This window comes from Apteryx mantelli, chromosome 29, assembly GCF_036417845.1.
Source record: "Apteryx mantelli isolate bAptMan1 chromosome 29, bAptMan1.hap1, whole genome shotgun sequence".
In the NCBI taxonomy this organism is placed as follows: Eukaryota; Metazoa; Chordata; class Aves; order Apterygiformes; family Apterygidae; genus Apteryx; species Apteryx mantelli.
In genome coordinates, this window is record NC_090006.1 from 6,587,104 (window position 1) to 6,599,895 (window position 12,792).

Below are 12,792 nucleotides of genomic sequence, written 5' to 3' on the forward strand. Positions count from 1 at the left end.
CGGAGAGCAGTGGCGGTACCCTGGGAAGCAGGACCTGGCTTCACCCCCTGACCGACCCTGGTGCCTTTCGCAGCCTTGGGTAAATGTTCCTCGGTTTAGCTCCTCTGTCGGTGACGATGGACCCTTTCCCTGCCCGGCTGAGGGTCGCCAGAGCGAATAGGTGAGTATCGGGGACGTCTCGTGGTGCTCCCAGCCCCATGCATGCTTCCAGCCGTCCTCTCGCACTGGTTTGGGTGGGATGGAAACTTTGGAGGATTTTGCCCCAACTAACCTGCTGCAAACAGCAAGAAAGGCGTTTTTCTCTGCACAGAGCGTGTTGGCTTTGTCAGGCCTGTTGAGAGCCACCACAAGGTGACTTGTCTGGAGCTGCTAAGACGGCATTAGCCAGGGGCTGCATAAGTGTGTTATCCTCGGCCCACTGATCCGATCGCTCCAGGAGATTAGCTGTAAAACCTTAATACAAAGCAGAGGCTGCGCGGCGCCGCTCCGCACACCGCTGAACATGCCTGCGCTGAAGACCCTCCTGGCCCTGGCCATCGTCACGTCCCTTGCTGGAGACAGTAAGTGTCCTGTGGCTAACGGCAGCGGGAGACGGGCCGCGGCTCCGGCGGGAGCTGCCGCCTTCGCTCGGGTGCCCGGCGGCTCGCGCGCCCCGTTGCACCCCGCCGTGTGCCGGGCTCGCTCCGCGGGGCGGCTGGTGCCAGCACTCGGGGTGCACGGTCCTCTGCCCTGCCCTCCGCCGCTTGCTCTCTGCACCAAGGGAAGTGTGAACCGTGACTTGGCTTTTAGCTCAGGGTGAAATCAAGGGCGGCACCACGCTGCACTGAACCGCAGTGGGGAACTGCGAAGGGCGAGCGATCGCCTTACAGACGTCACTGCTCGCTTTGGATTAACGGCCGGCGCTCGCTGCCGTTTGGCCACCTAAATCGCAGTTTGCCCTGAGACGTCGGGTTCCTCCCTTTCCATGAGATGAACGTAGGCAAAATAAAACGTGTTGAGCACGTAGCCGGGAGCCGCTTGCCACGAGAGGGCTCTGCTCAGTCAGGAAAGCAAATACAGCTATTGCTCCCAACCTAAGTGATAATTGTGTCATCGCGGCTCTTCATGATTTCCTGGTTCAGGCTGAAGCAGGAACTTCCTCTTTTTTTTTCTTTTTTTTTTTGAGTTGCCATGTCTGCAGGTATTTAAAACAGTGCTGCTATTTAAAGTCTAGTTCTGCCGCAAAATGATGATAACACTTTTACATTTGCTCAGCCAGTTCCCAAATGCGCTGGGCCCTCTGGCAACTGTGCATTTTCCTCTCCGAAGGGTCAAACAGCTCTTAGGTCTATTATCAGCTCTGACGCACAGAGCGCCCGAAGAGGCCAGGAGCAGGTTTTTATCTTGCATCGCTCTGGCTGCCGCTGAGAAGCAGCTGGAAGAGGAGGCTTTTGCTCCCTGACACCCTCCCCTACCGCTTTGCGGCTGAGCTCTGCCCTCGTCCCTTGGCACGGCATGTTTTTGGGTGCAGCCTCTGCGCTAAGCGTTGCACAGGGGGAAGCCGCACTGGTTCAAAAACACACAAATGCACGAAACCTGCTTCCACAGCTTAGCCGAACCCTCCCTTCCCCCTGAAAAACTGTTCAGTAAAATGATATTTGGCAGAGAAAGCCGAAGGTCTAGATTTTTTTTTTTTAATAATATTGTTTCTACCTATTTTTAACCTAAGGGAAATGATGGGAATCTCAGTTTCAGGAAGTTTTTGCAGAACCAGGACTCAGAAGAAATTGCATGCACGATTTAGTGTTTGTCATTTTTGAGTCACACTTGGCACAGTTTTGCATGCCTTTTGCACACGGGCGAGAGCCCGGCAGCCGGATCCTGAAGCCTGTTAATGACTTTGGCCTTGCGGAGGCCTGGCCCCGCTCTTGGGCTGCACGTCCCCTTCCCTTTCCGCAGCGGGGAAGCGGTGCCGCCGAGCCCATCACCGCGCACCGAGGCTCCCTGCCCATGCATGGGCACCCGCTGCCCTTGGGCTGCTGCTTCAGAGCCCTGCAAAGCCCGAAGAGCTGGCGGTGGGTGCGAGGGCAGCGCCTCGCCGCCGCGCTCACCCTTTCCCCCCACCCCGTCTTTGTGCAGGTGAAGCGCTGAAATGCCACAAATGCATCGCGTCCAACGAGAACGACTGCGACAAGCAAGGCTCCCACAGCTGCCCCCAGTACGCGGACGCCTGCTCCACCATCACTGCACCCAGTAAGTCCCCACCGGGGCGGTGAAGCCATCGGCACCAAGGGTGCCCACCCATGCTGGGACCGCTGCATGCGGCTGCCGAGCCGCGGCGCCGGCTGCAAGCCGAGGGCAAAAGGCAGCTTTGCAGGGAGGCTGCAGAAGGGGAAGTGAGAGCGTCACCGAGGAGAGGCAGAGCGTGCTGGGGCCCCGCGGCGCGGCAGGGCTGCAGGCGGCGGAGGGGCCGGGAAGGGAGGGGGCATCGCCCTGCCCAGCGCAGCGTTTGCAGGCGGGATGCACTCGGAGGCAGCCAGGAGAAGCCTTCCCCAGGCAGGGCTCCCTCTCCGAACTGCCCTGTAGCCTCAAAGTGGCTGCAGAGAGCGCGATGCTCTCCTGGGGGCTCAGGACAGATGCTTGCGGCTGCAGGATGCAGGGGGGCTTGGCGGGGGGCTCCTGGCTGGGGGCTCCTCCGGCTCGGCAGAGCAAGCAGCAAAGCCTCTGCAGCCCTTTTGCATGGACCGTGGCAGGGAAGGGGTACAGCCACGCCGGGGGCTGGAGAAAGGGTCCCGTGCGCAGTGGCACCTCCATGCCTGCCACGGTGAGGACCAGCCCTCGCCGGGGCGGGAGCCCTGGAGCAAAGCCCCCGGGGCGCAGCGCGTGGGAAGCACCACTCCGCTCGCCCGGGCCATAGCCTCACCAGGGCCGCTGGCCCCCAGCCCTCACGTGGGGCACACGGATTAGGAAGACGGCCAGTCCCCGTATAACCGAGAGCCCCAGCAGCTCCAGTGGTTAATCGCCCTCCCATTTCCTGGGCTGGCAACGAAAGGTCGGTGCTGCTTGACGCTGTCCTGCTAGGGGACGGCGTTTCTCAAGCCCAGTGGCAAGGCAGCAGTGCCAGTTTGATGAGCCGGACCATGGGAGGGCAGGCTGGATGCCACAGGTTGGGGCTCACCATGAGCTGGATGCCTCAGGCTGGGTCTCACCGTGGGCTGGATGCTGCAGCCTGGGTCTCCCTGCCCGAGCAGGGAGCGTGAATGCACTCTGGCTGGTGCAGAAATGTGTGCGATTTCATCAGCTGCTGCTCTTTCCCAGTCAGGGGTGTGAAAGCAGCCCGAAAGCCGTGGGAGTTTCTGCAGGACACCTGAGGACAGCCAAGGGAGAAGGCCTCCTCTCCATGGAGCGGTTTCGTGTGCAGGAGCTTGGATGTGAACACAGCTGACTGTGTTCCACCGAAGTTTAATATTCTTTGGATCACAGACCCCCCGGGGTTCTGCATTTCAGGCATTTTTGTAACTTATTCCAGCAGAAAATGGCTCCTTTTGACCTGACTGGCTGATAGAAAGCAGTGGAAACAAAAACCAGCAAAAAAACAGAGTCAAGCCAGATTCCAGAATGTTTTGCTTTTTGTGCACTGGGATTTTTCCCACCTGTTTTTTTTCCAAGTTTTTAGTCTTCAGAGACAGGCTTTCAGTCTGAGATAAATTACAACATTTTTCTGGCATAAGGGAAGTCCTCCTTTGTGACAAGCTGTTCTGATCCTCCAGAAATGCTTTAACTCCCTCAGACCCACCTTGCAGTTGCAAGAGCGAGTGCATATGGGGCCTGAAATCTAGCCCTCGCTCTGCCTCGGATGCTCTCTGCATGTGTTTTTTTGGCAGGGCTACAAGTATTTGCTCACTTTTTCCCCCGGGGGGGGGGGGGATTGCACGATGTGCTCTGCGGTGGTGTGGAGTGATGCCGCTGCTCGGGCGCCCCTCGGCCAGCCGACCGGGGAGACCCTTTTCTTGCAGGTCTGCAGCGTAACGGGGGTGCAGCGCTGCGGGCGCTCGCCCCGGCAGCCCGGGCGAGGAGCAGAGAAGTCAGCGCCGCGTCCTGCTGCCGCGGCCATGCATAACCACCCGTGTGCGTGTGCGTTTCCTTCCAGATAGCGTCATTAAGTCCTGCTCCTACAAGTCCTTCTGCGACCAGGCGCGGCGCGGCGGCTCCGGCGGGGCCACCCTGCAATGCTGCTTCAGCGACGACTGCAACGGGCCGCAGCGGGGCCCGCGGAGCGCCGGCGGCGACGCGCCGCTGCCCCTGCCCAGCCTCCTCGCCCTGGCGCTGGCCGGCCACGTGCTGCTGCGCTCGCTGTGACGGGCGGCCGGCCGCATCCGCTAGCTGCGATAGCGTAGGGACAAGCGCGGCGCAAACCCGCTGCAGGCAGCAGCCTGCGGGCTTGCCACGAGCTTCGTGCACTAGAGTGGGAGCCGCGCTCTGCTAAAGCTCGGGAGAGGCCGAGCCACCCACGAGTCGAATAAATGCTGCTGTCGGAAAACACATTCGTGCTTTTCATTTAGAGGAAACCATAGCCTAGCGAGGGAACAGGCCCTGGCCAAACTGATCCGGCTCCCCGGCGCACCCTGTTTGCATGCAAGCTCCCCTCTGCCACGGAGCTCAGCATCGCTGCCGGCTTCGCCAAGCAGCCCCGAGCAGTGAGGGCCTAGGCACGGCTCGGGGCGGCCGGGCCGTCGCCCCTTGCTGGCTAACTAACACGCTGCCTCCACAGATGTGCTTCCGGGCTGATTTGCGCTAACTTGAGGTTCGTGTGTCAGCTGCGGGGAGTGGTTTCTTTCTTCCTGTGGCTGCAAAGATACGGGGCCTGGATAGACCATAAATACGTTTGGTGTGAAATATTGGCTGGGTCTGTGCTGTGCATTTCTTTGCCTTTTTTGACCAGAGGACTTGTCCACCTGTCCCCCCCCTCCCCGGTCTCCAGCAGCCACCATTCCCGTGCGAGCCGGAGAGCGCGCCCCAGCCATGCAGCGCTGCCCGCGTCTGCAGTGCTAGAGATTCAACTTCGTGGTGACTAATTCATCCTCTGGCTGTTGCAGCCACCTCTGGGAGATCTTGCTTTTCCTCTTTCCCTTCGAACCCCTAACGAAGGGGCGTGTCCTGCAGGTGGCTATTGTTATGAGCTGCTCTATTGTGGTTATATGTAGAGGTCCTCCCGCAGCCCCCAGCCCCCCTCGGGCAGGTCTAGTGCAAGTCTGGGGGCCTGGCCCAGAGCATCCTGCGGTCTGGAGGGATGAGCAGCACCTGGCTGAGGTAAGGCAGAGCCCGGCTGTGCAGGGAGTAGCTGGGGAGGCTGCAGGGCGCCGCGCCGGGGAGCCCCGGGCTGCACACGGGGAGGCAACGCTGCCAAGCCCTGCCGAGTGCAGAAGGCACCTGCTGAGCGCTGCAGGATCCAGTGCCAGGCAGCAGCCAGACCACCTTTCCGGTTATTTTCAGTATACGATGCTAACGAACGTGAAAGCGTCTGCACTGAGGCAGGCAAATGCCAGTGCTCTGTTTGCAGCAGTGGCTGATGCTGCCTGTGGGAATGTCCAAGGAACGATCAGCAGGGCATGGAGAGGGTCCTCTCCTGCTGCGCTCCTCAGCCCTGGCCAGCCGGCAGCAGTTTTGGGCTGCCCTGTGCACAAGGGCTCCTTGGGGCAGTGAGTCCCTGGGGTAAGGGAGCACCGGGTGGGTGCCGCCAGCCCCATGGCTTGCAGAGGGCAGGACGGCGAGGGAAGCTCTGATGTGGGGCTTGTTCGGTGGTCTGAGGCTGCTGGTGCTCAAGGGAGCTCTGCTGGAGCTGAAGATACCTCCAGAGTACTTGGGGCTGTTTTGTTTTGCAATGGAGAATGGTAGAAGTGTGTGAACGAGAGCAAGGAGGAAAGAAAAGGGGAGGGTAAGGGAGGGGAGAGAAGGATGGCTGGGAGCATGCAGAGGAGAGCAGGGATTTGACTGCAAGAAATGTGGTTCAGGGCAAGATGGCAAACTGCTAACTGAGAGCCCTGCTGCTGTCCTGCCAGCAAAGCAATCTGCTAGGAGTTTCCCTTAGTCATAACACAAGAAAAAAGGAAACAGGTACTGAAACCAAAAAGGACAAGCTCAGACAAAAGAAATAATTCCACGTACTTTGATCCAGCTGTGGAACTAACTGCTGCAGGATGTTACTGAAACAAATAACTTACTGGGTTTTGAAGAAAGAGTCAAAAAGTCCTGGAGAACATGCATATCGAGCCTTGTGAGAGTTAACACTAACAGAAATGCTGAAGAGGGACACTCTTCTGCTCCAGGGACAGACTACTGCCCCTAGAGGTAAGGCACCCTTGAAAGCAGGTTATTCTGTGTCTCTTGTGGGGCCTGTGCCCCTTCTCGTGGGGCACAGAAAGGACACTTTCCTGAGATGGACTTTGGATGCTAGTTGGACCTCTAAAGGCCCTGGGGACATAGACATGCCCTGCTGATTCCCCCTGCCCAAAGCCTGACACCACCCCACGGCCCTTTTCCTGCTAATTCAGGGGCTGTTCACACCCCCAAGCAGGCTACAGCAGCAAAACGTACTGGAAAAATACAGGAAGAGAACTGAAAGGCTTTACAAATAAAAATTAAGGAAGAGCTCCAGCTCCACCGTGACTAGTTGTCATGTGACTGTGTCCATAGAAAACAGAGCTGCTTCAGATGCAGGCTCTGGTGTAAGTCACAAGGTCTGCAAAAGATGCCCCAGTACAAAAATACTCTGTGGAACAGTTTAGTCTTTGCAAAATAGGCAGGGAGGGGGGAAAAAAAAAAAAGACAGAGCAGTTGGCAGGGGAAGTCTTGAGAGAGCTCCAGCAAGAAATGCCATTTCTGTCCTGTATGTAGAAATACCAGAAAGAGAAATCCATCTGAAAGTGCCAGCTGCTGTGAGAACGATGGTGCGAGCCCGCTCAGCAGAGCGTGTGCCTGCTCGGAGACCGTCCCGCGGTGCAGAGCCAGCAGGCAGGGAGTGGGTCTCCAGAGGCAGCAGGGGGACGTGCACGGCGCTGGCACGGGGTTATGGGTGGGCAATGGTAAGGCCGTGCTGAAACCCCTGCACTGAAGCTCTGCATCTTACCTCTGTTGCATTACACTTGCATCTCTAAGTGTGCATGTGCTTCTCTGTACTTATCGTAACACTGAGTGTATTTAGCATAGATGTAAATATGGTTTTAAGTGGGTAAGCACTGCAACAGGCTGATGGACTATCCATCTTCGGAGATTTTTCAGAGCTTTCCTGGACAAGCCCCTGAACCTCATCTCATGCGGAGGTCAGCCCTGCTTTGAGGCAGGAAGGTTGCCCTTCAAACTTTTTTAAAATTATTCTAAGTATAACCCTGTACTGTGGCCTTCATTTCCATAACTGGTGTTTTTTCACGCTTCAGGTTTTGGTTCCCTTCTTATAACACCTTCTAAAGCTAGAGCTCTAATTTCCAGTCAGTGAATGCTTGGCAGTTTTAAACTCTGCCCCTGCAGTATCTCCAGCTGGGCAAGGGTGGGCTTTAGGGTCTGCGTCCATCTGCGTGTGGAGCATTGGCATTACAAGGGGTAAAGCACCAGCAGTCTTTAGGGATGATCCTTCCCATAAAGGGTACATGAGGAGCAATGCCAAAATCCTGCTCTTAATTGCACACGGCCAAATGGGCCCTGGGTAGAGTCATCCTGGGTCTATCAGCTCGCAATTACACACGGCCCCGTCGGCAGCTCTCCGGGAGCGCTGGCAGCAGCAGATGTGGAGGGAGGTCATCAGTTCTTCTCCTCTGATGTAATAAATGATGCGTTTTGGGCCGCGGCTTCCAGGAGGGCGTGTGGCTGGGCTGTTCCCCACTGGGGAAATGCAGGCAAGGCTGAAATGGTGGCAGGGACGGATGGGAGCGGGGGGAGCCCGCTCCCCCAGTGCGCAGTTGTGCTGCAGCTGAGACTGCACAACTGCCTGTTGCAGTGAACCGCACCGAATGGGGGCTTGCGTGGGGATAGAGGGGAAACAGCCCTGCGCGAGTCCAGTACGAACCCTCTGGAGAAAATAGCAAAACAGTGGGAAAACGCCACTTGCGTGGTGTCTGTGCGAATGGGACGCCCAGCACCCAGGATCGGTTTCGCCCGCGCTGGGAGAAAGTGTTTCAGGGCCAGATGCAGCTACAACATTGGCAGGAGAGAAAACGGGGACTTCCCAAGGGCGCAGCTTGTCTGCGGCACTGGGGAGCCCACGCCGTCCTCAGCAGCGCTGACGAGAGCCCCAGCGTCTCCTGCTCCCCAAACCACCCTGCATTTCTGCAGCAGCTTTCCTGAGCAGCGCTTTTGTGGGAACTGTGGCCCGTGCTGGGCTGCTCATCCCCATTCAACAACACACTTAAGCACAGGCTTAAATGCCTAGCTAAACCAGGCCCTCCCTCTGTGCTTTATTATACTGTGTTTGCAATGGGTTAGAGGCTGCTCTTTGCTGTGACAAGCTGTGGTTTCATCCGCTCCTGCGGTGGTAACGTGGGCCCAGAAGGCAGTCGCACAGAAATGAACACAGGCGGTTTCAGTAACAGCATTTGGGCAATCTTCTGTAACGTGGAAGAGGAAAAAAAACTTTGTTCTAAAAATGACCCAGGCCGTAGGAAATGCTCAGGATTGAGGCAACATGTTTACTTAACAACATTTCATACAACAAGCTCTAAACAGTATGCAATTGCTCAGGAAAACACCTTGAAATACATAGCACAGAATCTTCAAAACTAGAGTCTTCCCTTAAAATGAAAAAAAGCAAGAAAACCCCAGGCACATCAGCCATGAGGTGCACAGAGTTGGAGAAGGGGATTATTTACATTGCATAGAAACAGACCAAAAAACTAATGAACATTTCTAGATGAGGACTCTGCAGAACCGATCCTCAAGTGGGTGACAGGAATACCACCGAGTTTCTGTGGCTAATTCAGCCTGATATGAGCCGTGGGATTTTTCATGTGAGTAACAGGCCCAGCCAAACAACTAACCCAAGGCTAATTGGTGCAACCACGTACAGGATCGGTTGCCTTCTGCCTCAAAATAAGGGCAACTTCCCTTTGGGCACAAAGTGTGACATTCATGGAGGCGGCAATGACCCTGATACCTTATCACAAAGGGCAATAGTGACTCAAACTACTTTCAATGGTCTATTCACTCAAAACAGCAATTATTCACTCCAAGCTTTACTTTTGCAGCTTTCTTGCATGAGGAAGAACCACAGGTTTGTATTAAGTGTGGTGTTGTAGCACACAAATGGTTATGTTATTTCACTCCTCTCTCACCAGAGATGTGCCCTGGCGCAAGGGTCTCTGCAGCGTTTTCAGGAACGCTGCTCTGTCTTGGGCATCCACCCTCTCATTCTCAACTATTATGTTACAAAGCGGAGTTTGCTCTTCTCACCTCAGAGACGTGCTGGGGGCTTGCTGAACCCACCAGGGGCTTGTTCTTTCCCAGCAGGGTGCCACTATCAGAGCTTTGGTATTTTTGAAGGTCCTGACTTTAGTTCATCCTCTCCAATTTCTTTCTCTGCTTACAGTGCAGTCCCTGAAATCTGAAAGTCTGTCTGTCTGTATGTAAGCAAGCATTTGTGCAAGCAGAAATCCAGGTGCATCCTCAGGCCAATGTGAAAACATGTAAGCACTCACAAACTTTCATTCAGTGGAAAAGCTTGTGCGCATAGTTGGTTTGGCAGGATCTGGATCTAAACTAGTATGCAAAAATAGTGGTGATCAGTCTGAATCGGATGTAGACGCAAGGGAAGTACACATTGAGATGCATGCCACTTTTAAATCTGCTTTCTTGCATTTGCTCATGACAACTGCACCTTTCATTACATGGCATAAGCCCATAAAACTAGGGAAATGTTTTATCAAGTCATAATGATGGCCCACAAGGTTTGGAAGCCCTGGGACTCTGAGTTTGTGTTAATTTAAGGGCCAACTGAGAGCAGAACCACTGGAGTGTGCCTACCCTTCAAAGCTCCTCCTGTGCAAGAATTAACTTGCTCTTTGGAGTGTCTGAGCTAGACGCGCAGGCCCTGCTCGCCAGGCTGGAGTCTTGTCTCTTGCCCAAGGCGGGACTCGGTCAGGGTCTCTGGTGTCAGGGGAGAGCGTTTCGGGGGGAGAAAGGCAGCTGTTCGCTCCTGGGCCGTCCCCAGCGGGCGAAGGGGATGCTATGGAAGGGGCCTGGGAAACCCCTCGCTGAAACTTCACGGTCAAAGAGCAAAAGCTGTTTGGAGAATGCAGAGTTACTAAAGGGCTTCGTATCGATCCGGGTCGCTTTTGCCAGGAAAGGTCCGAGCCCAGGCTCAGACCCGCGGTAGGAGCTCTCGGAGGCGCCCGGCCCGGGGGCGAGGGCGGGATGCTCGGGCCGGGTCCGCGGATGCGGCCGCAGGTGCGCGCGGGGCGGCGGCGGCGGCTCGGCGGGGGCCGGCGCCCCGCACTCACATCCGGGGCCGGGTTTGCTAAATGGGAGGCGTAATTAACCCGGAAAAAGGCTCGGCGGAGGCAGGGGCACTCCCCCTCCGCCCGGCCCTCCTCCGCGGCGCGGTGCAGCGCGGTGCAGCGGCAGCCGCCGCCCAGCCGCTCCGCCGGGCCGTGCGCGGGGCGCGCAGCCCAGGGACGCCGCGGGGTGAGTGAGTGGCGGCGGGCGGCGGGTCGAGGCCGCGATGCGGGCGGCGCCCACGCGTGTCCGCGGCGCGGAGCCCGGGCGCGATGCGGGGCCGCGGGCGGGCGGGGAGCGGCGCGCCGGAGCCGGAGTCGGAGCCGGGCGGCTGCGCTCCGCGGGGCTGCGCTCCGCGCGGGACCCGGCGGCTTTTCCCTTTTCCCTTTGCCCCGGGCCGGGCCTCTCCGTGCCGTGCTGGAGGGGACGGGGCCGGGGGCGGGCGGCGGCGTCCGCGGGGGCTCGGCGCTGAAAGGGAGAAGCCGCGGTGGGGTTGCTCCGCCGGTCCCGGGATGCGGCAGAAACTCCTTTCCCCGCAGCTGGGAGCAGCGGTGCCTCATCCGACGGCTGGAGGCCTCCCCGCCGGGCGGGCGTTTGCAGCGCTGCCGTGCGCTTCTGCACGGTCGCGCTTGCAGCGAGGGGCAGCGTGTGCACGGGGGAAGCCGCGGGTGGCACGGGCTGCTCCTGCCGCCTGGCCCGCGTCTTCGGGCGCTCAGCACAGAGCCCCCGTGGGGAGGTTTGGGCGTGCTGAACGCGGCGACCTCTGCCTTGGATCTGTGCCGTCAGGAGCTGGTAGCAAATGTGCGGGGAGCATTTGGGACCCCCGGTTCATTAGAGCTTGTTGCTTTGAAACAGTGCCTTTTTTTATATGGTGAGATGAGGAAATTTAACCTCGTTGCTCCTAGCCTGCCTTTCAACAGGTTAATTATTTTATTAAGGCCAATGTCTAGAATTAGCAGGAGTTAGTTGCTGGGCTCTTCCTACACCATCTCTGTCTCATGTGTCAGCCACCGGATAGACGTCGGTAGGGCAAATTCTGGAAACTCCTTTGCGAGACCAGGTAAAAGGAAGTAGTGCTGGTTATCTTTGCAGCTCGCAGTAACACTCTGCAGCACCAGGGATGCCTAATAGCTGCGTGGTGGGAGCTGCCGCTGCAGCTTTGGAGCCCCCCAAAATAGGGATAGTCATCCCGCGTCCCGAGCAGCACGAGGCATCGTGGGCTGGCAGACCCGAGGAGGAGGAGTAGGTGTCGTGACTGTCTGCAGGAGCAGTGGGCTGCGCTGCACAGTGCGGTGCCGAGGGGATGCCTCCAGCCAGCGCAGCTACAATTTTTCCAGTATCAGGTCTGCACCTTGCTTTGTCTTTCTACTGTCAGATTTTCATGGATAATGCTCCTGTTGCTGCAGTTTTTCAGTGAGTGCCAGGAGTAGGAAAGGAAAAGACATGGGCAGCTGCAATAGTGCAGTGCAGAACTGCCGTTCAGGGTGAACTTCCTGGAAAGTGTGCAACTGCACGTACGGCTCTGAGCCAGCGGTAACCGCATGAAGAAGTCTGAATATCATTTGGATGACTCCCTTGATGTCCTGCTTCTTCCTGGGAAGCTGCCCCGTTTTGGGTGAAAGGCAACAGCCTACCTGTATCTTGGAAGACAGGAGAGAGAGTATTTGTCATCCTGTTTTGCTGTAAAACATCTTCGGTAGCTTAATTGCTCATGTCATCTCATTAACTGAGCCAGAAGAGGTTTGTCTTTTCTTTTTGGTGGGACATTATGCCTGTTTTCACATCTGAAAATGCTGAGAAGACAGTCCTTTCAGAGGCTAGGAAAGGGGAGAATCCTGGAAGCCCTGAGAACATCAGCCTCTGATGCGCTTTACTGCGAGATGACATAAATTCATAAACTGGCTCTAGTAACAAGTTCCTAGGGGCCTAGTTCAGTGCAATGCTTGGGAAATTCTTTAGATTATTGTTGGACGGCAGATTAGCTTCCATGAATCAGATGCAGGCATTCTCCGTAAATCGTAGCTTCGTATGCTCAGTACCATTATGATGTCCATAATGTTTCCCTAATGGTTGTAATCTGAAGTTACAAAGTGCCTTCCTTATTGCTAGGCCTTCAGGGATTCATTAGCACCTCTAAATGAGGATGATTTTCTGTGAGGTCCTTCTTGCATGTAGTCCTTATTCTCTTCCTCAGTTTTAGTCTTGTGTCTTTCCTATAGCAAAGACAAGCCTGAGTCTTGCACAAAAATAATTGTGACTTTGAACATAACAAAGTGCTGTATAAATAGTAAGCATTAATGCAAAAGTGAGCTTTTTCTGGCCCTCCTGGAGTTC